This window comes from Balaenoptera musculus, chromosome 11 (genome assembly GCF_009873245.2).
Source record: "Balaenoptera musculus isolate JJ_BM4_2016_0621 chromosome 11, mBalMus1.pri.v3, whole genome shotgun sequence".
NCBI lineage: Eukaryota > Metazoa > Chordata > Mammalia > Artiodactyla > Balaenopteridae > Balaenoptera > Balaenoptera musculus.
In genome coordinates, this window is record NC_045795.1 from 24,941,602 (window position 1) to 24,965,388 (window position 23,787).

At 40.1% G+C, this 23,787-nt stretch overlaps 1 long non-coding RNA gene across 2 annotated transcripts in view; it reads left to right on the forward strand.

Annotated features, from left to right (window-relative positions):
- LOC118903837 overlaps positions 1 to 23,787 on the forward strand; it is a 58,213-nt gene that overhangs the window by 27,383 nt on the left and 7,043 nt on the right. The window contains exons 2-3 of one of the 2 annotated variants that reach the window (XR_005021876.1): positions 17,154 to 17,282; positions 22,731 to 23,008. This is a non-coding gene — a long non-coding RNA (uncharacterized LOC118903837). The remainder of the gene's footprint in view (positions 1 to 17,153; positions 17,283 to 22,730; positions 23,009 to 23,787) is intronic. The other variant, XR_005021877.1, reaches the window with a different exon arrangement.

Sequence of the window (23,787 nt, forward strand, 5' to 3'; positions counted from 1 at the left end):
CTGCACGGCATGTGAGCTCTTATTTCCCTGACCAAGAATCAAACCCGTGCCTCCTACATTGGAAGCACAGGGTCTTAACCACTGGACTGCCAGGGAAGTCCCAAAAGTTTTAATTTTGATGAAGTCCAATTTATCTATTTTTTCCTTATTGGTTGTGCTTTTGGTATCAAATCTAAGAAACCATTACCGAGTTCAAAATCATGAAGATTTACACCTATGTTTTCTTTTATAGTTTTACCTCTTACATTTATGTCTCTGATGTATTGGGGGTTAATTTTTTTTTAAATTTATTTGTTTAACTTATTTATTTTTGGCTGTGTTGGGTCTTCATTGCTGCACACAGGCTTTCTCTAGTTGCGGCGAGCGGAAGCTACTCTTTGTTGTGGTGTGCGGGCTTCTCATTGCGGTGGCTTCTCTTGTTGTGGAGCACAGGCTCTAGGCGCGGGCTTCAGTAGTTGTGGCACGTGGGCTCAGTAGTTGTGGCTCGTGGGCTCTAGAGCACAGGCTCAGTAGTTGTGGTGCTGGGGCTTAGTTGCTCCGCAGCATGTGGGATCTTCCCAGACCAGGGCTTGAACCCATGTCCCCTGCACTGGCAGGCAGATTCTTAACCACTGAGCCACCAGGGAAGTCCTGGGGTTAATTTTTGTATATGGAATGAGGTAGGAGTCCAACTTCATTCTTCTGTATGTGGATATCCAATTATCTTAAAATTCTGATTCTGGTCTTACTTTTGATCACCAACTACAATTCTGCACCTAATTCCAGTGTGTGAGTTTTCCCCCTATGTCACCAAGCAGTTATCTGACACCAACTGGGTGTCCTACAATTCAACTCAATATCAGACCCACAAGTTAAGGGCTCAGTCCCCTAAGACTGCCCCGTCCCTAATTTCAGATTCAATAGCATGTCCAGATTATCACCTGGACTCTGGCTATAGATCAGAGATTCCCACAACCCCCTGCTTGAGTTCTAGTAATTGCTGGAGAAGGTCACAGAACTCAGGAAGACATTTGCTTGCTAGGTTACTGGTTTATTATAAAAGAATATGATAATGAAAAAAAAAAGTCTTCTCCATCTTGTTCTACAAGAGTTAAATCACTAGCCACTGTAGTCACTGACCTTTAACACACCCTGAAAGGAGTTCAGGATGGAGATCAGAAATGAGGCACTCTTTGCTCTGGAAAAACTGGCAGAACGGGCCTTTAGATAGTTAGATATTTTCAGAAGAAAGTTTTATGAACCCAATTTTTGCATTTTCTCATACCAAGAAAAGCACTAAAATCACTAACAGAGACATCTGCTCCTCGTTACTAGCAGCAACCTTCCACCGAGATCTGTGCTTGACGGCATGTACCCCCTTCACCAAATCATCAATATACTGACCTCCCTCCCTACCTCTTTGGAGCAGTTCCTCAGAGTTATCTGAGAGGCTGTCTCCATGGCTGTAGTCCTCATTTTGCCCCAAATAAAACTGAACTCACAGCTCTTGAGTTGTGCACTCTTTTTTCAGTCAACAGATATAATTCAGGAATAGCCAGATGGAAGAGACGCCTAGGGCAGGATACGAGTGGAAAAGGGCATGGAAATTCTGTGCCCTCCGGGCATGCCACCCTCCCTGCTCTCTGGATTGATCCCTTGATCAACATGTAGTGTCCTTCTTTGTCTCTTGTAACAGTCTTTATTTTTAATTCCATTTTGTCTGATATAAGTATTGCTACTCTGGCTTTCTTTTGATTTCCATTTGCATGGAATACCTTTTTCCATCCCCTTACTTTCAGTCTGTGTGTCTTTAGATCTGAAGTGAGTACTCTGTAGGCAGCATATATACGGGTCTTGTTTTTATATCCATTCAGCCACTCTGTGTCTTTCGATTGGAGCATTTAGTCCACTTACATTTAGGTGATTATTGGTATCTATGTTCTTATTGCCATTTTGTTAATTGTTTGGGGGTTGTTTTTGTAGACCTTTATTTTTTCCTTTCTTCTTCTTTTGTTCTCTTCTCTTGTAATTTGATGACTGTCTTTAGTGTTATGTTTGGATTCCTTTTTTTCTTTTTTGTGTATATCTATTAATAGATTTTTGGTTTGTGGTTACCATGAAGTTTTTATAGAGTAGTCTATATATATATAGGTGATTGTTTTAATTTCAAATGCATTTTTAAAACCCTGCATTTGATTTGTACTCTCCTCCCCTCACAATTACTGTTTGATAATCATATTTTTCATCTAATTGTTTTATCCCTTAACTGCTTACTGTGGATATAGATGATTTTACTACTTTTGTCCTTTAACCTTCCTACTAGCTTTGTGCATGGATTATTTCCTACCCTGTCTGCATGTTTGCCTTTACCAATGAGCACTTCCATTTCGTAATTTCCTTGTATTTAGTTGTGGCCTTCTTTTTTGCCTAGAGAAGTTCCTTAACATTTGTTGTAAAGCTGGTTTAGTGAATTCTTTTAGCTTTTGCTTGTCTGTAAGGCTTTTGATCTCTCCATCAAATCTGAACAAGGGCCTTGCTGAGTAGAGATTCTTAATTGTAGGTTTTTCCCTTTCATCACTTTAAATATATTGTGCCACTCCCTTCTGGCCTGCAGAGTGTCTGCTGAAAAATCAGCTGATAGTCTATGGGAGTTCTCTTGTATGTTATTTGTTGCTTTTCCCTTGCTGCTTTTGATAGTCTCTCTTTATCTTTAATTTTTGTCATTTTGATAACAGTGTGTTGTGGTGTATTCCTCTTTGGGTTAATCCTGTATGGGACTCTCTGTGCTTCCTGGACTTGGGTGACTGTTTCCTTTCCCAGATTAGGGGAGTTTTCAGCTATTATGTCTTCAAATATGTTCTCAGCCCCTTCCTCTCTCTCTTCTCCTTCTGGGACCCCTATAATGCAAATATTACTGCCCTTGATGTTGTCCCAGAGGTCTCTTAAACTGTCCTCATTTCTTTTCATTCTGTTTTCTTTTTTCTGTTCAGTGGCAGTGATTTCCTCTGCTCTGTCTTCCAACTCACTTATCTGTTCCTCTGTGTCATTTAGTCTACTACTTATTCCTTCTAGCGTGTTTTTTCATTTCAGTTACTGTATTCTTCATCTCTGGCTTTTCTTATATTTTCTAACTCTTTGTTAAAAACTTTTAAATTCTTGCTCTGTGCATCCATTCTCCTCCCAAGTTCTTTGATCATCTTTATTATCATTACCCCAAACAGTTTCTCAGGTAGATTGCCTATCTCCACTTCACTTAGTTCTTCTGAGGCTTTATCTTGTTCCTTTGTCTGGAACGTGTTCCTCTGCCACCTCATTTTGCCTAAGTTGCTGTTTGCATTTTTATGTATCTGGTAGGTTAGTTACGTTTCCCAACCTTGGAGAAGTGGCCCTCTGTAAGAGACATCCTATGTGTCCTAGCAGTGTACTCCTCTCTCGTCACCCAAGCTATATGCTCTCAGCATTCCCCCTAGGAGGGCTGCATGGGTCCTTCTGTTGTGGCAGGCTGACTATGTGGGCAGTCTGGTAGGCTTGGTTGGCTCCTAGTCTGGTTGGTTGCTAGGCCGTGCCTTGTGCAGAGGCTGCTGGCTGCTGGGTGGCGGGACCAGGTCATGAGGTGGCTGACTGCAGAACCCCAGGGGGCTCTGGGGCTAGTGCTGGCTCACTGGTGGGTGGATTCAGGGTCTAGAAGACTTCAGGATAGTTGCCCACCCACTGGTGGGTGAAACCAGGTCCTGGGATTAGTGCCAGACTACTAGCAGGCAGAGCCAGGTCCTGGAGTCTGGCTGCAGGGCCCAGGGATCCCAGAGCTGGTGTCAGATCTCTGGTGTGGGGGGCTGATTCCTGACACAGTTGGGTGTGGAGTCCAGGGTGTCCCAAAGCTCGAGGCCATGGCCCAGCTGGTGGCAGCGCAGGGTCTGGCCTGCTATGGGCAGGCTGGGTCAGCAGGCTGTGGGACTGTGGTTTTCTTGTGGCTTGTGTCTACCTCCTGGTGGGCGAAGCTGGTCCAGGGGCTAGGGCAGGCTTCCTGGTGGGTAGGGCCATGTCTAGAGGCATGTCTAGTGGTTGCTGTGGGCTCAGGAAGCCTTTGGCAGCCTGCCTGCTGATGTGGGGTGGGCTGTGTCCCCTCCCAGTTAGTTGTTTGGCCGAGGCATCTCAGCACTGATGCCTGCAGGCAGTTGGGTGGGGCCACGTCTTGGTGCTAATGAGTATTTCACAGTGGCGCCTGCCAGCACCAGTGTCCATGCTGTAAAAGAAGCTCCCAAGTTGGCTGCTGCCAGTGTCCGTGTCCCCAGGGTGAGCCACAGCCGCCTACTGCCTCTCCAAAGACTCTCCAATATCAGCAGGTATGTCTGGCCCAGGCTTCTATCACATTACTGCTTTTGCCCTGGGTCCTGGAGAGTGTGAAATTTTGTGTGTGGCCTTTAAGAATGAAGTCTCTGTTTCCCCCCAGTCCTTTGGGACTCCCAAAATTAAGCCCCACTGGCCTTTAAAGCCAAATACTCGGGGGCTCATCTTCCAATTGCAGGACCCTCAGGCTGGGGAACCCGACGTGGGGCTCAGAACTCTCACTCCTGTGGGAGAACCTCTGTGATGTAATTATTCTCCAGTTTGTGGGTCACCCACCTGGAAGTATGAGACTTGATTATATCATGAGTATGCCCCTCCTACCCATCTTGTTGTGGTTCCTTCTTTATGTCTTTAGCTGTAGAAGATCTTTTCTGGTAGGCTCTGGTCTTTTTCACTGATGGTTGTTCTGCAAATAGTTGTGATTGTGGTGTGCTCGTGAGAAGAGGTGAGCTCATGGTCTGTCTACTCCTCCATCTTGGCCCCATCTTTTCTCTACTCTCTGAATCCTGTCCTTTTGGGTTTTTATGGAGGCTTCATTGCTTAGACATGATGGATTAAATCACTGGCTATGGGCAATCGATTCAACCTCCCTGGAGTTCAGGGGAGTGGGACTGAAAGTTCCAACATTCAAATCACAGGGTTGATTCTCCTGGCAACCAGCCACCATCCTTAGGTGCTTTCCAAAAGTCTCCTCATTAACGTAACAAAAAACCTTTATGGCTCTCATCACTTAGGAAATTCCAAGTGTTTTGGGAGTTCTGTTTTGTCCAGCAAATTATGCTCAGAGACTGAGATTGTCTTTGCCAATAATTTGTTTAACACAGGTTCAAGGCAGTAATGTAATTTATAATAGTAATATTTCACAAGCCAATAGCATACAGGATAATGTCTCTTAATAAGCCAATAAAGAGATTTCGTACTTCAAACCAATGACAGATGAATTATACTACTGCCCCAGGCAGAGGGGAGGTGAAAGAAGTAAGTCCAAATTTAGTTGAGGTGTACCTTTCTACAAGCTGGTTCTCAGTAGAGTCAGCTTAGTCACCCAAGAGCAGATATCCAGCTGCCAGTGCCAACAGAAAGTCCCTTTTGTTGCTAGAGCTCAATGCTAGTGGAGTGAAGGTGCCAGTGTTGGCCAGTAAGGTGGGCTGCTCCGGGGACCCTTACACGTTTGCACCACTCCTCTGAGGAGTAGCCTCGCCAAGGCAGGAACAGATGTCCCTTCTTTTCCTGAGACTGCTGCATGGTTTAACACCACTGCCGACCAGGAGTGGCCATGGCAGGAGCCAGTGTCTTAAGCTCTTCGGAGAGCTATTTTGATCAGCAAAGAATAGCCTTGCACAGACTGAATGCTCTCGGTAAACCTTCACAAATACTCGGTATTTAAAGTGTAAATGTCCATCACGTGTTAGCCACTCTTCCATATGTTCTGATCCATCAGCCCCTCAGCGACACCTCTCAATAGCTGAACTACTGTGTGCTGATCCACAGCAGATGTCAATGACATCATCTTGGCACAGCTTCCTCAAGATAAACAAAGTCACCCTTAGATCAAACGACTTCACTTAAGTCATAAACAAGTGGATTTGAAATCATAACCAATCCACAACAAGTTTTGTGCCAGAAATGGGGATGAAGACCAAACATATCTTAGTGTGAATCACAGTATCACACGTCCTATCACCATTTGTTGAAAAGACTATTCTTTCCCCACTGAATGTCTTGGCAGTCTTGTCAACTGACCATAGACACGTGGGTTTATTTCTGGACTCTCAATTCTATCCCATTGATTTATATGTCTAACGTTATGCCAGTACCCAACAGTCTTGATTTCTGTAGCTTTGTAGTAAGTTTGAAATTAAGAAGCGTGAGTCCTACAACTTTGTTGTTCCTTTTCAAGATTGTTTTGACTATTTTGGGTCCCCTGAATTTCCATATGAGTTTTAGGATCAGCTTACCACTTTCTGTAAAATAGCCAGACTGGATTTTGATAGGAATTGCATTGACTCTGTATATAAATTTGAAGAGTATTACCGTCTTAACAGTGTTAAGCCATCCAAACCATTAACATGAAATGTTTCCATTTATTTACGTCTTCTGTAATTTCTTTCAATGGTGTTTTACAGTTTTCAGTGTACTGAAAGTCTTGCAGCATCAATTTTTTTAAAGCTCCTCAGATAGTTATAATATGCAGCCAGTGTTAAGGATCATTGTTTAATGTCCTGAAGATTATCCCCCCAAATCACAAATCTTAGGTTATATGTCCCTGTGTGGCTGTGTTAGGCATAAGGAAGTGGGGTTTACTTTGACCAGGATGATCCACTTCTGAGAGATGTCCATTTCATGACATTCCATAGGAAAAATGTGGTAGTAAAATTTTATTGCACCCTATAGAGAATCATAGAGTTGCAAAATCTTAAGAGGCCTGAGAATTAATTTGTGCTGGCCAAGCGGAGTGAGATTCTATCCTGTTTTAATGTCTGCTGAGAACAAATGTCCTTTGAACAATCTTCATCAATATAACCCATTCCAATGTTAACTAAGTCTCTCCTCTGAAAATCTTACCCACTTCCCTATTTATCACCAGATTTTTAATCCCCTGGGCTCTCTATCACATCTGTACCAAAATTATGTTATGTCTAAATTCTGATTATTACAACTTAAGGCCATTTCTCAGTTATCTGAGAAACAATCTGTTCACCATCTCTAGTACAAAGACTAGAAGGACTTTGTTGCTTGTTTTTGTGTTGTTTGTTTGGTTTGGTTTGGTTTAGTTTGGTGTTTTCCTTTTGGCTCTTGATTGTCACCCTTCTGACACACACTGCCTTCTAGGCTTGACAAAATCACCATGAGATCTAAAGGGAATGAAGTGACCTCTCACTTTAATCCTACGTCTTATGATCCCATCAATGGCTAAGTTAAGCTGTGTATAGCTGGAGGTGTTGACTTAAAATGCTTTCCTGACAAATGGTCAGTCTATCTCTGGGGAAACTGGAACAAGTCAACACATCGACTTACTTGTGACTGTCATCTGTTCCTGACTCCACACCTCTCTCCTTCCCATCACTCTGCCTCAGGGTCCCTCCAGGTTCTGACACCATCTGCACTTCTGAAAGTCCAGTCCACGTGAACTGCCTGGAGACTGAGGATCACTCTGGATTTCTGGAATACCGATATAGAGATGATCTCTTCAGATGGGACTGAAATATAGGCCCAAGGTTCTCGTCTTTTTCCTACTGCAACGTGAATGATGGGTGATGTTCACAACCATGCCGCTCTTTCATGATCTATCCAGATATTGAAAAATATCTGAAAATATTTTACAGAAGAAAAATAAGAAAGTAGTACTACCGACTTTTTCTTCTTGATTTGACATTAATACAATTTTATCCATCTGATAAATCAGTCATTTGGATTTTTAAAAATTATAATACAACATGGAAAACCACAGGGTTTGTCTAATTTTTAAACTTTATTTACAATGCAAGATGAGTTGTTTTTCAGCTCATTTCTTTACATGTATATTAACATGGCAAGGAAATATTACAACTGAAGAATAGGCTTAGATAAAACTTATCTTAATGTGCCATATGTTGATTTTTTTAAAAATTAGCATTAATATAAATAACATGAGGGACTTCCCTTGTGGCACAGTGGTTGAGAATCTGCCTGCCAATGCAGGGGACACGGGTTCGAGCCCTGGTCCAGGAAAATCCCACATGCCGCGGAGCAGCTAAGCCCTTAGTAGAGCAACTAAGCTCTACTGAGCCTGCGCTCTAGAGCCCATGAGCCACAACTACTGAAGCCTGTGCTCCTAGATCCCATGCTCCACAACAAGAGAAGCCACCACAATGAGAAGCCTGTGCACCACAAAGAAGAGTAGGCCCCGCTCGCCGCAACTAGAGAAAGCCTGCACACAGCAATGAAGACCCAACACAGCCAAAAATAAAAATAAATAAATAAATAAATTTATTTAAAAATTTTTTTAAATAAAAAAATGGACCAAAGACCTTAACAGACACCTCACCAAAGGACATACACAAATGGCAAGTAAGCAAATAAAAAGATATTCCACATCATATGTCATCAGGGAAGTGCAAATTAAAATAACAGTGAGATACCACTTCACATCTATCGGAATGGCCAGATTCAAAACACTGACACCACCAAATCCTGGTGAGGATGTGGAGCATCAGGAACTCTCATTCATTGCTAGTGGGAATGTAAAATGATACAGCCACTTGGGAAGGCAATTGGCAGTTTCTGAGAAAACTAAACATACCGTACCATATGAGCCAGCAATCATGCTCTTTGGTATTTATCCAAAGGAGTTGAAAACTTCTGTTCAACAAAATTCTGCACACAGATGTTTTTGGCAGCTTTATTCATAACTGCCAAAACTTGGAAGCAACCAAGATGTCCTTCAGTAGATGAATGGATTTGTAAACTGTGGTACATACAGATAATGAAATATTATTCATCATTAAAAAGAAATAAACTATCAAGCTATGAAAAAACATGGAGGAAGCTTAAATGCATGTTGCTAAGTGAAAGAAGAAAATCTGCAAAGGCTACATACTGTATGATTCCAACTATAAGACATTCTGGAAAAGGCAAAACGATGGAGACAGTAAAAAGATAAGTGGTTGCCAGGGTTGGAGGGTGGAGGGAGGGATGAATAGGCAGAGCATAGTAGATTTTTAGGGTAGTGAAAATTCTCTGTATGATACTATAATGATGGATACATGTCGTTATACATTTGTCCAAACTCAAAGAATGTGCAACACCAAGAATGAACCCTAATGTAAACTATGGACTTTGGGTGATAATGATGCGTCAGTGGAGGTTCATCAGTCATAACAAATGTGCCATTCTGGTGGGGGATGCTGATAATGGGGAGGCTGTGCATGTGTGGGAACAGAGGTATGTGAGAAATCTCTGTACTTTTCTCTTAATTTTGCTGCGAACTTTAACCTGCTTTAAAAAATAAAGTCTTTAAAAAAAAAAAAAAAGGTAAAGCACACTACCTGTATAAGAACTGAGAGTGATAAATTGAATCTGCTCTGATTTTTAAAAATCCCAATCTGATATAATATTTCATTATTACCAGTAAAACATTCACTGCAACATATTTCACAGTTAATTGAGGCTGAGATCCTCCAGTCTAGACTGATAGTCTGCGATTTTTTTTTTTGCATATACCCCTACCATTAAAAAATGTGAGCATGAACATCCCATATGTGTATGTATATTTATTTTAAAAGTACATTCATGTACCACTGTGCTGATATAGCCTGTACACAGGGGGAATAGAAATTTTTAAAAGGTGACATGAAACTAAATACAAATCAAAACTCTAATATGTTCTTGCTCCATCTATATGGATTGTGTTGCACAAACCTTGGCAAGTTTATTTTCCCTCCAACTTTCAGTAAAAATAAAGCAGAGAGAGAGTTATTTACGGATCCACCAGGGAATACAGGCCTTAAATTTTGCTCTTTGGTAAAGAACTTCAAAACTACTAAAGAGCAGGTCAGATGTTTGTTTCTTCTGTGTCATCTGTGTTCTGTGGGTGTCAGAAGGACTTTGGGTCCCATCCAGAAGCTTCCAGATTGGATTGGTTTTGACATCTCTTGTGAACTCTGGAAAGAAGATGAAAATGAGTCATTATAGAGACTTGGGATTTTTCTTTTATTTCCGCCTTTCTTTCCGTTGTAGGAATAGCACAGAATTTTATGCAGCTTTCACAGTCTTTTCCTTTTGACAAAACATTGAAATGATGAGCCTTTGTCAATTGTCTATAACACAAGGTGTGTCATGGGATTCTTCATAGATGTCTGCATTTGACTTTGATCTATCTGTACTTTGTTGTTTTTGTTATTCATGTCTCCAGTGTAAATTATATGGGAATTGCAGTTATTTCATCCTCAAAGGAACCGAACCAATGATAATTTGTTTACTTTCCTAACTTACTTTTTCTGATAAGGTTTTTTCTGATTATACATATCATATGATATATCTATATATCTACATATATCTTTTTATATATATTCTCTACATATATAATCATGTGATTATAAAAAATTTGGAAAATATAAGAAGTAAAAGAAAAAATAAAAATTTCCTATATGTTTATTAGCTAGAGATAATACCAAGCTAGTTTCTTTTCATTAATGTTTTTCAAAATTAGTATCATGTTGAATTTCCCATTTTATTTCATCCTTAGTAATTAATACCTAATGATTATGAGTGTTTTTTCATGTAATAAATTTGTTAAAAACCTAATTTTTAATGATTGCAAACTATTTCATCAAGTGTATATATTAATATCTAACCATTCCCTTGTGATGATTACTTAGGCTATTTCTAGTTTTTTGTGTGTGCTTTATTTTTTGTCAGGCTTTATTGAGAAATAATTGACGAATGTAATTGTATATATTTAAATTATACAACATGATGATTTGATATACATTTACATCTTGGAATGATTACCAAGATCAAAATAATTAACACATCCATCACCTCACATAGTTAACTTAAAAATTTTTTTTTTGTAGGGAGAATGTTTAAGATCCACTCTCAACAATCTTAAGTATACAGTACTGTATGAATAACTGTAGTCACTATGCTGTACATTAGATCCTCAGAACTTATTCTTCTTTAACTGAAAATTTGTATTCTTTGACTTATATCTTTGCAATTTCTAACTTATTGAAAACATTTTTGCAGTGATGAGCATCCTTATATGTATATGTTTTATTAAATCTCATATTATTTGCTTAGGATAGACTCCAGGAAATTCAATTCCTTCCTAAGTAAAGAAATTTAAGAATTATGAATACTTTGGATAATATTATAAAATTGCCTTATAGAAAACATCCACTTATTACACTCCTATTAATGATGTACGGAAGTGCGTGTCACACAACATAATTACAAGTACTGAGTATCAGCTCCAAAACATTCTCAAGAGGGATTGACTGGGGAGGGAGCATGAGAGAGTCTGCCACAGTTTTGGAAGTGGTCTGTATCTTTATTTATGTGGTTTCACTGTGTGTGTGTGTGTGTGTGTGTGTGTGTGTGTGTGGGCGTTGCACATAGGGATCAAAATTCATTGACTATTACATTTAAGATTTTGCCCTTTCCTGTATGTATATTATTTCTCAATATGGTTTTTTTACATTGTATTTATGTTTTAAATTTGACAACTTGATGGGAATAGTATGTTTGTTTGTTTGATCTTACTAAGTGGGTCATTATGCCTGAAAGAGGAATCACCAAATTTCTTTGATTATCAATAGTTTTTTTTAACAGTTAGGATTTCCCACTCTGGCCAATTAGCGAAAGTCTTATTTGTATTGAATCTGCAAATCAACATTAAATCTCCTTGGTGGATGCTACTTTTGAACGTTGTAATTCATTGTCTCTTTCCATCTTATTCATTGCTTTGTTCAAATGTTGTTTTGTTATATTCTCCAGACCACATCTATAAAATAATTTTTAAGGGTATCAAAGCTTTGAAACTCTAGGTACAATTTCAGGGTTTTTAGGATGTAGAAGAATACAACTCAAACTTGAATGCATGTACAAATCCACCTGGGTTTTTGTTTTCTGTTTTTGTTTTTCGTAAAAGACATACAAAATTTACCATCTTAACCATTTTTTAAAAAAATTTATTTATTTATTTATTATTTTTGGCTGTGTTGGGTCTTCGTTTCTATGCGAGGGCTTTCTCTAGTTGCGGCGAGCGGGGGCCACTCTTCATCGTGGTGCGCGGGCCTCTCACTGTCTCGGCCTCTCTTGCTGCAGAGCACAGGCTCCAGATGCGCAGGCTCAGTAGTTGTGGCTCACGGGCCCAGTTGCTCCACGGCATGTGGGATCCTCCCAGGCCAGGGCTCGAACCCGTCTCCCCTGCATTGGCAGGCAGATTCCCAACCACTGCGCCACCAGGGAAGCCCCCATCTTAACCATTTTTAAGTGTACAGTTCAGTAGTGTTAAGTATATTCATATTGGACAGCAAATCTCTATAACTTTTTAATCTTGTGAAACTGAAACTGTAAACCCATTGAAGAATAACTTCCCATTTCCCCCTCCCCCTAGCTCCTGGCAACCACCATTCTACTTTCTGATTCTGTGAGTTTGACTATTTTAGATACCTCATATAAATAGAATAATATAGTATTTGTCTTTTTTGTGGCTGGCTTATTTCATTTAGCATAATGTCCTCAAGGTTCACCCATGTTTTATCATGTGACAGGATTTCCTTTTTTTTTGGCTGACTAATATTCTATTGTATGTATATACCACATTTTGTTTATCCATTCACCTGTTGATGAACACTTTGGTTGCTTCCACCTCTTGGCTATTGTGAATACTGTAATGAACATTGGTGTGCAAGTAATTCTTTTGGATATATTATCAGTAATGGGATTGCTGGATCATAAAGTAATTCTATTTTTAATTTTTTGAGGTACCTCCATACTATTTTCCATAGCAGCTACACCATTTCACATTCCCACCAACAGTGCACAAATGTTCCAATTTCTCCACATTCTCACTAACACTTGTTATTTTCTGGTTTTTTGATAGTGTCCATGCTAATGGGTGTGAGGTATGGTTGTGATTTGCATTTCTCTAATGATTAGTGATGCTGAGCATCTTTTCATATGCTTGTTGGTTGTTTGTATATCTTTGAAGAAATGTATATTCAAGTCCTTTGGCTATTTTTTAATTGGGTTATTTGTTTTTTTGTTGTCGAGTTGTAGAAGTTCTTTATATATACTGGGTATCAACTCCTTATCAGATACATAATTTGCAAATATCTTCTCCCATTTTGTATGTTGCTTTTTCGTTACGAGAATTGTTTCCTTTGATGTGCAGAAGTTTTTAAGTTTGATGTAATCCCATTTGTCTATTTTTGCTCTTATTGCCTGTGCTTTCAGTGTCATATCCAAGAAATCATTGCTATATCTAAAGTCATGAAGGTTTTCCTCTGTTTTCTTCTAGGAGTTTTATAGTTTTAGGTCTTACCCTTAGGTTTTTTATCCATTTGGGTTGATTTTTGTATATGGGGTAAAGTAAGCGTCCAATTTTATTATTTTGCCTGTGGATCCCCAATTTTCCCAAAGCCATGTTGAAAGGACAGTCCTTTCCTCTTTGAATGGTCTTGGCATCCTTGTGAAAAATTCCTTGACCATTTATATGAGGGTTTATTTCTGGGCTCTCTGTTCTATTACATTGGTCTTCATATCTGTCTTTATGTCATTCCCATATTGTTTTGATTACTGTAACTTTGTAATAAGTTTTAAATTCATGAAATATGAGACCTCCAACTTTGTTGTTTTTTTCAAGATTTTTTTTGGCTATTAGGGGTCCCTTGAGATTCCCTATGAATTTTAGGATGGATTTTTCTATTTCTGTAAAACACACCATTGAAATTTTAATAGAATTGCATTAAATTTTTATATCGCTTTTGGATAGTACTAACACATTAACACTATTAAGTCTTCCAGTCCATGAATGTGGGTATCTTTCCAGGCTTTCTCCCTTTTAAGAATAGTTTTTTCATATCCCCTGCCTTTTCCAGGCAGTGTTAATATCTTTCATTTTTCAATGTTTTTGAACTCTTTATATATTCAGAACATTAACCTTTTGTCATATTGTGACAAATATTTTGCCCAGCAGTATACTAATTTAGACTAAACTTGGGCTATAAATGAGGTCAAATCCTTTTTAAAATGTATTGGACAGTGGTATTTCCTTTTCTGCAAATTATGCTTGTATCATTTTCATTTTTAAATTAGGGGTTGGCATTTTAAATAATTGATCTGAAGGAGTTAATTTTATGTTGTAGCAGACACCTGTTAGCTTATCTGCATAACACATCTCATTAGGAATTGCCCTCTCCTCTGCCCATACGGTTGCAGCAGGGAAGCCATGATTTCATGTGAACTTCTGACCCACCTCAGTCAGTTGGTCACCTGGCCACAGTCAGTTGGTCCTGGGATAGACTTCAATCCAACCAAGTTAATCACAGCCTTCCCCAGGGAGTTGGAATAGAACCAACAGAGTCAGATCATCTTCTCTCCAAGTAGCTGGACAAGTTATGGTAAAACTTGGGTGCTTCTGGGGACTCTTTGACCACCATGTGCTCTGGGAAACAGAGATGGAGGCCTGCAGGGAAATGTAAGTATGAAGCAGAAGAGAGAGAAAGAGAGCAGTCTCAGATTCTGATAATGTTCTCGTGCTGGTTCTAGTAACTGAGGTCTAGCTGCCTTCCCACCCTTAGTCAATTTTAACTTAAGGTAGCTCAAATGGTTCTCTGTTAATTGTAATAAAAGTACTAATTAATAAGTATATTTATTCGGAGTACTATATGCAGATACTGTTTAAGATGCTGGAAATAGAGACGTAATCATAGTAGACACAACACCTGCCCTCATGCAGCATATGTTCAAGAGGCATGTAGACAGAAAACAGAAGAACAAGTAAATATGTGGAATGTCAGTGGGGACTGGTGCCATGGAAGAAAATAAAGCAAGCCCTCAAAGAGGGGTAACCATTTTTAAAGTGACATAGAGGTCTGAAGAAAATGAGGGAGAGATGCTTAGACAAAGGGAAGAGCAAGAGCAAAGGCCAGGGAGTGGGACTGTGCTTGGTGGGTTCAGGGTACAAGATGGCCAGTATGGTTGGAGTGAGAAATAGAGGGAAAGAGTGGGAGGAGATGAGGACAGAGGTGGCACAGCCTTGAGGCCGCTGGAAGACTTTGGTCTCTGCTTAGAATGAGATGGAGTTCTCGGAAGGATTGAAAAGAGGGAGGTGGTGTCCTATGTTGTAAAAAGATCAGTCCATCTGAATCTCTTTGTCACATATGTTGAAGAAGTGCTTTTCAGTTCTGCCTTCATTTCATTTGGATGGTGGTGGTTTTGGTATGCAGAAGCAAGGCTGTGGGGCTGGGCAAGCTCCCGCAGTCACCATTCCTCTGTAATCATGTAACTCAGGAGCCCTGTAAAAGAGTTTTACTTTTTTCTATGCTCAAAACATAATCTTTCCTCTTATGACCTCTTTTTTGTTTATGTTTAGAATGTCCTTCTCTCTGAATATCAATTGTATCTTAATCTACATTTTCAAATAAAAATTGTATGTCTTATTGTTATATGGAAATTTTGAGGCCAAAATTTCTGGAATTAGGCTTGGCTTTGTCGTTCTTTTCATATAGCCTATTAAAAATATATATCATCTGTTGAATAATCTTTCCTTTTATCATTGGATTGTGATATTTATCTCACATACATGTATTGATAGAACTGTTTCAGGACAGAAGTTCTATTCTGTTGTATTAATTCTTCTTTTGATTCTTATAACAATACCACAACATTTAAAAACTGACATTCTGTGTTATACTTTAATATGTAGTGGAACAAGAAAAATCTTAATTTTTTTCATCATTCTGTTCTTTCAAGTGAATTTTAGAATCATGTCCTCAAATTCCAACAACAAAACAAAATTCCATTGGGATTTTTCGATGGGATTGGCTTAATCTTGTAAGTTAATTTGAGAAGGATTTGTTCATCCTTTCCAACAGTCATTTTTTTTTCCCCCCAGCAATGTAATCTACCTCTCCATTTATTTCAACCTACTTGCATATTTCTTAATAAAGTTTTGGTCATATCATGCCTGTGTATTCTAGGATGCTTTATGCTCTGCTGCTGCTATTATGAACATAATTTTTTTCATTAGTGTCCTCCAATCAAAAATTGGTCATATATTGGAAAACTAATCATAACTGTAGATAATTTACTCAATTTCACTTTATTCTGGTGGGGGTGGTTCTTACTTACTTCTAAGTTTACTCATTAAGTATGTCCCAGTAATAAAGGTTTTCAGAAAGAAAGTCTTAACAGTTTCATTTGGTTATCTGTTTTGTAGTCTCAAAACACCAACTAGTGGAAAACATGGTTTCTTAGTCTCAATGACACCAGTGGAAATTCTTCCTTGAGAAGTCTAAATTTCCTTAAGAATTTTTTGTTTTCTTTTTCCTACATGAATTTGGCAGATAGCTAAGTGAGATCCTCATATTAGTAACCCTAAAGCCTGTTCTTTTTCAAGTGAACTTATGATATATTTTATAATTAATACTAATTTATAATTATACAACAAATACATGAATATATCTGCTTATAAAAACATTATAAATAAAACTGAAGAGCCCACTTTGCCCTCACCCCCATCCTGTTCTCCTCTCCAGAAGTGACCACTCATCCATTTGCTATGTATCTTTCCAGAACTTTTTCCAATACATTTACTCTCAGAAAAGATATAGCATTACTCAAAGTTAGTTTTACTTTCTCTTTTTTAATACTCAAAGGTTGTCAAACTGTCCATATTATCCTGCAGTTTACTTTTTCCACTCAACTGACAAGGAGAGTTAGCCCCCTGAGTACTTATTAGTACCCATTAGTACTTCCTTTTCCTTGTTGTATGATATTCCACAACATGACTACACATGGGTCATTAATCATGACCCATGATTAAAGGGTCTTCTCCCATTCATGGATATTTAGGTTGTTTTCTGGGTTTTTTCCAATCACAAGCAATGTTGTGATAAGCATCTGTGCACTTGCTTCCTAGGGTAGATAGTAAGTAGTGGGATATCAACTGAAATATTGACTTCTCATTGAGTTCCTAACCTATTTTCAAGGTCTTGGATCATTTTCATTGTTTTTTCCATTGTTAAATAGTTAAACAATATTGAGGCCCAGAGTTATCTTCTCAGACTAGAATTGGTTAACAAGCAGATTTGGCCGTTGTTTTCTTTATTGGGCAGGGTGATTCCTGGAAACCCCTGGAAGCAAGCTGCTGCTGTTTGTTTTATACCCTGGGCCGTTTGACTTGGAACATTTCTGAAGTTGTTCAGTTCCTGCACATCTAAATGAACGGCTGTTTCTGGGTACAGGTTGGTTGGTGGTTTTTAAAACCTGGACATGGGCCTCTGTGTTTGGAGGACTCCGTTCTGTGTACTTGTGTTCCTCCATACAAGGGAGCCTTATGTAAGGAGCCATTCATCACGCCTCCCAAATGGGCCATAGGAGAGAAGCAATTTCCCTCCAACCAACTGGTTATTACTATAAGGTGTGGGCCTGAGTTGAAGTCAGGGGGGTAAGCATTAGTCCTCCTCATTTTGCATGGTTTAAATTCTGCTCACCCATATCTCATCAGTACATATCACCCCGAAACACCCCTCACCCTCTTCCCTGTACATCCTTCCTTTACTCGTTTCTTCATCCAACGCCATGTGTATCTGTTATATACCTACTAATCTAGGCAAAGCATAGAGCAGCCTATATACCTGGTCATATGAGGAAGGGTGACAGAAAGGAAATATCCTGAAACATCTTTGATTAATACAGAGTAAATTTCAACTAAACTGACCTTAAAATTACCTGTTCTAGTTCTGGGTTCAAATTCCAGCTTTCTTTGTTCATAATAAACAAATATTTACAATCAACCCTAAGACCTCGAGCCAGTTGCTTAAACTGAGTCACTTTTCTCATCACGAAAATGGGTGTGGTAGTAGGTATCTCACTCAATGTCATGTGAGTGTTTGAGTTTGTAGTGAGCACTCAACCAGCGACAGCTATTATCTTTATGGCAAGAGTTTGATAGGAAATACAACCAGGTGATAGACTAGTCTCTGTATTCATTTAGGCAAATCTCCTACATTATTCTCTTAAGGCCCCATAAGAGCTTGTATTCTCAAAGACTGACTCAGTTGGATTTCTCATACTTTTAGGACTAATGCAGGGAAATTGATCAAACATCTTAACAAGATCATTAACAATAATCCTAGAAAGAAAGACCTTACTTAACACTCCCAAGCACTCCACTTCGGATGTGGGGGACTCGGGTACAGCATTCTCTAGATGACAGCCCAATCTGGTCATGAGAATCTGCTGCTTCAAACCCATCCAGCCTAAACCTGTTAGCCTCATTGATGAGATCTCCAGTGATCTGGGCTTGCTTCCCTCTTCAGCCTCTCTAGCAATTTCCCTACACACACCACACACACCACACACTTGTTTCATATTCCATTCTGATTCACATTCTCTAAGTTACTCAAACCCAACCTGTTCTCATCACCAGGCCATTGAACACACTGCGTTTTCTGTCTGACGCACACTTTCTTCAACTTCTTGCCTAACTGCTCACTTTAGATGTCATTTTCTCTGAGTGATGTTCCTTGACTTCTGCAATGCTGGATTAGCCGTGGTTCTGTGTGCTCCCGTCACATCCATTGCTTAATTCCATCCAGTGTTCCTTCTGTCATTGTCATGGTCAATTCATTTGTCTGTATCCTTGTCTAAAGAATAAGCTCTTTGAGTGCAGAAACTGTACACCATCCTTTATCATAGCACTGCCACACAGAAGATATCCAATTCATTCTTGACTAGATGAATAAATAGACTGGACATACACTTTTAGCACAATAATCTGACCAATTTGTCTGAGCAGAAAATTTATAATGAGAAGTTGTGGGAAGTAAGATCAGAAAATAAGTTAATTCCAAATTTAGAAGCTCTTGAACTTGAGTTAAATTAAGAGTTTGATCTTTATCCTGTAAGCAGTGAAGAGCTATGGGAAAGTTTTAACTCCATGAAATGACATGATTAAAATGTTTATTTAGGAATCTTATTTTGGCTGTGGAATGCTTGATAGAGAAAATAGATGAGATTTCAGGCAGGAGATTCAAATTGGACCTTTAGTTTCTCCATGTGAGGAAAATACCTGAGAAATAGTTGATAACTGTGACCCTTAAGAAGCTTTGTAAACTTCTTAGTGGCGAGAACCAATTCTTCTTATTTCTATCCACTTCTTAGTCTTATTTTTATCCACTGCAACCAATACAATGGTTTGCATTTCACTGATGCTTAGTAATTGTCACTAAGTAAATGAATGAGGTGTATAAAAAAGGACAAATGCACAGGCTTTGGAAAGGAAGACTTGATAAGACTTGACCTATTGCCTCTGGAAAGGTGTCAAGTGGAAAATGGTCCCTTTGCTAGAAACAGAGGAGACGGGAAGAGGATCCAGTTTATGGAAAAGGTGACTCCAGAAATGCACAATTTTTGTGGATCTTTTTCCTAGACGGGATGGACATCCTTAGGCCTGAGAAGCCATTCGTAATATCCTCACTCTACTTCTCACCTTTAATGGCAGGAAGAAAGTTGCCAGATGGTTGAGTGAGTCACCCACAGTCATAAAGCCAGGAGAGGCTGTCCTCAGAACAGAAGCCTAGCCCCCTCCCGACACGTTATCCAGGGCGGAGACCACGCCGTCTCCTTGCTTGCACTAAAAAGCAAATTCCATCTTTAAATAAGCACATCATGATACTCTGGTTGTGTTACCTGCTCTTCAATTTTTCACCAAGGTTCAAGGAGATGAAACTCTAACTGCCTGCCATCTCAGTAAATGGCAAAAGTTGGAAGGAAAAGGAAATAAAACCACTCTCTGCTCTTAGCAGAATCCTCCGGTGAGCTGTTTTCAGGAAATGCTTTCTAGGGTAAAGAAGTGAAATGTGGTAAAAATGGCTAACTTACAACTAAAGGAAGGGGTGCAAGTGAAGCCTGGTGATGTGTAGTCCAAACTGGGATTAAGTAAATGGCAATCACCCTCGATATAGGTTCAATTAGGGGCGTTTCTTTCTTTTTCTTCCTTTCTTTTTTTTTTTTTTTTTTTTTTGAGGCATAAAGATGTTAATTTTCACATGTATTTGACCTGGGGTCTGTGGACGTTGCCTGCCAGCTGTGAACCACCTGCAGCCCTCCCAGACTGCCTCCTTTCCTCACAAATGCCCCGGCTGGGTCCCCTCATGTCAGGGAGACTGGCTGCGTAATACACAGGACGGGCCATAGTTATTCATTCACACACAAATATTTATAGAGTGCCTACTTGCCTGACACTGTGCTGAGTCTAGTGGAGATGACAAAGAGCCATAACTTCCAATATGGAGAAAGCACTCCCTGAGCCTGAAAGGAGCTTACCATCTACTCTGGTAGTCAAAGGCATCCCCTGAGAAAAACAGTATAAAATTGTAATCAACATAGAAACAAGGTAAGAGGTGTAGGTGTCCCAAGAGAATATGCTAGGATCTTACAATGTGTGGAAAAATCCAAAGGTGGTTTGAGTTTGTAGGACAAAGACAGAGCTTATTTTTCTGTTGGAAGGAAGATCTTTGGGAGGAGGAGAGAGTTGAGCTGGACTCTTTTGCTGTTATTATCCAAACCTGGCCTGAGGCTAAGCTAAAGATGTATGAGTCACCAGAGATAAAACAATTAAACAACAGACTGCCTGGCTTGCACAACCCAGCATCCGGTCCTGAAGGCTTTTCCTCTGAATGGCCAGTTGTTCTGATATCACATAGCCTTAGCATACTGAGGCTATGCAATATGCAATGCATATTGCATCCTTTACTATTTTAACTTTAAATTGACTGAATTTACTGTTTTAGGACTGGTACGAGCTTTTAGTTGTTGTTAGGAATGATTAGTCAAATCTCTGCATAGTTACTTTGCAAATGGAAGCCAGCTCTCCCTAGAATTCTGGACTGTTGAGGCCCATCAGGGAGAACCCCAGAAGCCAACAGAACATGCTCGACCTGATGAGTGACCCCAATCTAAGACTCTGACAGCAGACAGGAGGTACACTGCCCCTTCTGAAAAGAGCCTTGGTTGGGAAGACATGCTCTAAGGTGGGATACCCAGTGTTCCCTGCTCAGTCCCTCTATTGAGAAGTTTGGAAAGACAATATGGGGTCTTCAACTGTGTGAAGTTGCTCAACTTCTGTCTCAATCCAGGAACTGTGAGAAATTAAAACCCAATATGAGCTTACACCATGGTTGTTATGGAACCTGGGAGCTCACTCAAGGCCTTTCTACTGAAAGCCTAGGGCTCTTCTTTTAGCCTAGTGAGAGGGGGTACCCCGTGTAGATGGTGAGATCTGAGAGGTACAGGGGGAAGGGAGTGATTTCAAGGGCAAATCCTCAGAGACAGGTATCGCCAGGCCTCTTGTTCACCTGCAAACTCCTCTTCACTCAAGCTTCATCTACTCCTGAAGTCTTTTCTGCGTGTGTCCCCTTTGAGCCACCATGGTTCCCTGCCTTACCCTCTGTAATTGCACATCACATCGTAATGCGATGAGTCATTCATCCATGTGAATCCCTCCTTAGTGAGTTCATGGAAGGAGGAGACTGTCTTAATCACCTTCGTATGCTCAGTGCCTCCCTCCTGCCTGATGCATTGTAAGGGTTCAGTAAGGGTTTATTGAAAGAATGAATCCTTGGGAATAATATTTGGCAAAGTTGTGGCTGAGGGACATGTTTCTCCAACTAGGATTGTCAGAGTCCTAGAGCCCCAGAGAAGTGTCTTGGGAACCCTAGTGGGAATGTGGGGAAAGGTGTTCCCAAGGGCACCTTCTCCTCCTGTAACTGTCTGTGATCTGAGAGGTTCTGCTTTTGTCTGTTTTACATATTAGGGGTCTACATCTGATTTTGCTTGAAAACCTTTAGAAAAATCCTATGGGTGGGAGGAGAAGAGCTTTTGGGTCTATATGGTACAATATCAGCAGGATATCATCACAAGATAAAGAGGAATGAGGCACTCCGGTGCATCTGAGCATGGTCACAGCCTCAAGACTGATTGCAGGCCAGTAGAGAGAAGACCTCAGGAAGAGAAAAGTGGCCAAAGGGGTCTCCAAGTCACTTCTCAAGGGCCTCCTTGAGAAGGTCACTGGCCATGGGCCAGAGTCCTTAAGACAGCAGACAAGGCCTCACTTCCTTCTCTTGCTGTTCCTGCTCTCTCACTCGACACTCCAGCCACTCTTCCCTCAAATACAACACAGTCTTTCCTGCCTCAGTATCTTTGCACAGGCTGTTTCCTCTGCCTGGAAAACTTCCTTCCTCCTTCTCTATCCTGGGCCAGTCCTTCTTTAAGTCTCCATTGAAATGTCCCTGCCTGACATCCTACCTCCCTCAACCTAGACTGGATTGGAGCTTTTATTCCCTGTATTTCTAACTTAGTGTGTTTATCACAAATTGCAATAATCTATTGAATGTCTGTTCCCTTTCCCCCAGATAGGTTGTGAGTTGTGATGAGAGAAGGGTGGTCGTCACTATATCCCCAGCACCTGGCACAGGGTCATGCAGCTAAGAGGGGCTCAACAAATTCTTAACACATGTGATTGGCAACCTCTGAGATGGCCCCCAAATATCCCTACCTGCTAGTACTCACAGCCTTGTGTATTCTCCTTACCTTGAGAAACTTGCTTCTGAACCATGGGATATGGCAATGTTGAGGGTATCTCACTTCCATTATTAGGTTATGAAAGAGTGTATCTTCCATCTTGCTAGTTACCTTCTCAGCTTACATGCTCTGATGAAGCAAGCTGCCCTGTTGGAAATGGTCATGTCACAAGGAGCTGAGGGAGGCCTCAGGAGGAGCTGAGGTCCAGTCCAACATCCTGCAAGGAACTGAATCTTCCCCACAACCACACGAGCTTTGAAGTGGATGCTTCCTGACTGGAGACTCCCAGCCCTGGCCGACGCCTTGATTACAGCCTTGTGGGGAGACCCTGAAGCAGAGGACCCAGCTAAGCCACACCAGACTCTTGACCCTCAGAAATCAAGAGGTAATAAACGCGTGTAGTTTTAAGCTACTAAGTCTCGGGGCGTAATTTGTTACACAGCAGTAAATAACTAATAAGACAAATAAATGAATAAATCAGTACATGAATGTATGAAACTGAAGACCTCACCAAAAAAGGGGGAACTTCAGACTTGGGGGAATGAACTGAGGTGCTAAGTCAATGACAATTGCTAATGCTTCCTGTTTGTTTGCTAATGCTTCCTATTTGTTTCTCCCGGCTACAGAATCTGAAGGTGGGATTTGGGGGAAAACTCTTGCAGAGTTTTCAGAATCAGAAATTCACCAGGTCAATGGACATCTTATATGCCCAGATCCTATCTGACATCACTCACAAGAATTTGTGTTTGTAGATGAATACCAGAAATACATCCTCAGTGATGCCAGTTTGGATCCAATTTATGTCAAAATGAACAGTCTGGCTTGGAAGGCCTTTATTGTAAATGGTTGTATTTTAAATCTTGATCCAAGTGACCCTCTCAAAGCACCTCTGTCTCATGTGTATTTGGCTGCAAGAAGAGTCTTGTGTGACTTTGAAAATGGAAACAGCACTAATTACCTGGAATGGATTAGTGGGCGTTGATTGTGTATATAGTCTAGATGTAAATAATATAAAATCCTTGATGGAGCTATAAATACCAGCTTTATCAATAGCTCTCATAGTTTATAATTTCCCAATGCATTTCAAGATGCCAACTCTCACCTTTTCCCTAGATTGATTTCCTTGCTTCAAAGTAATAAAAGGATGCAAAAATAAATAATAAT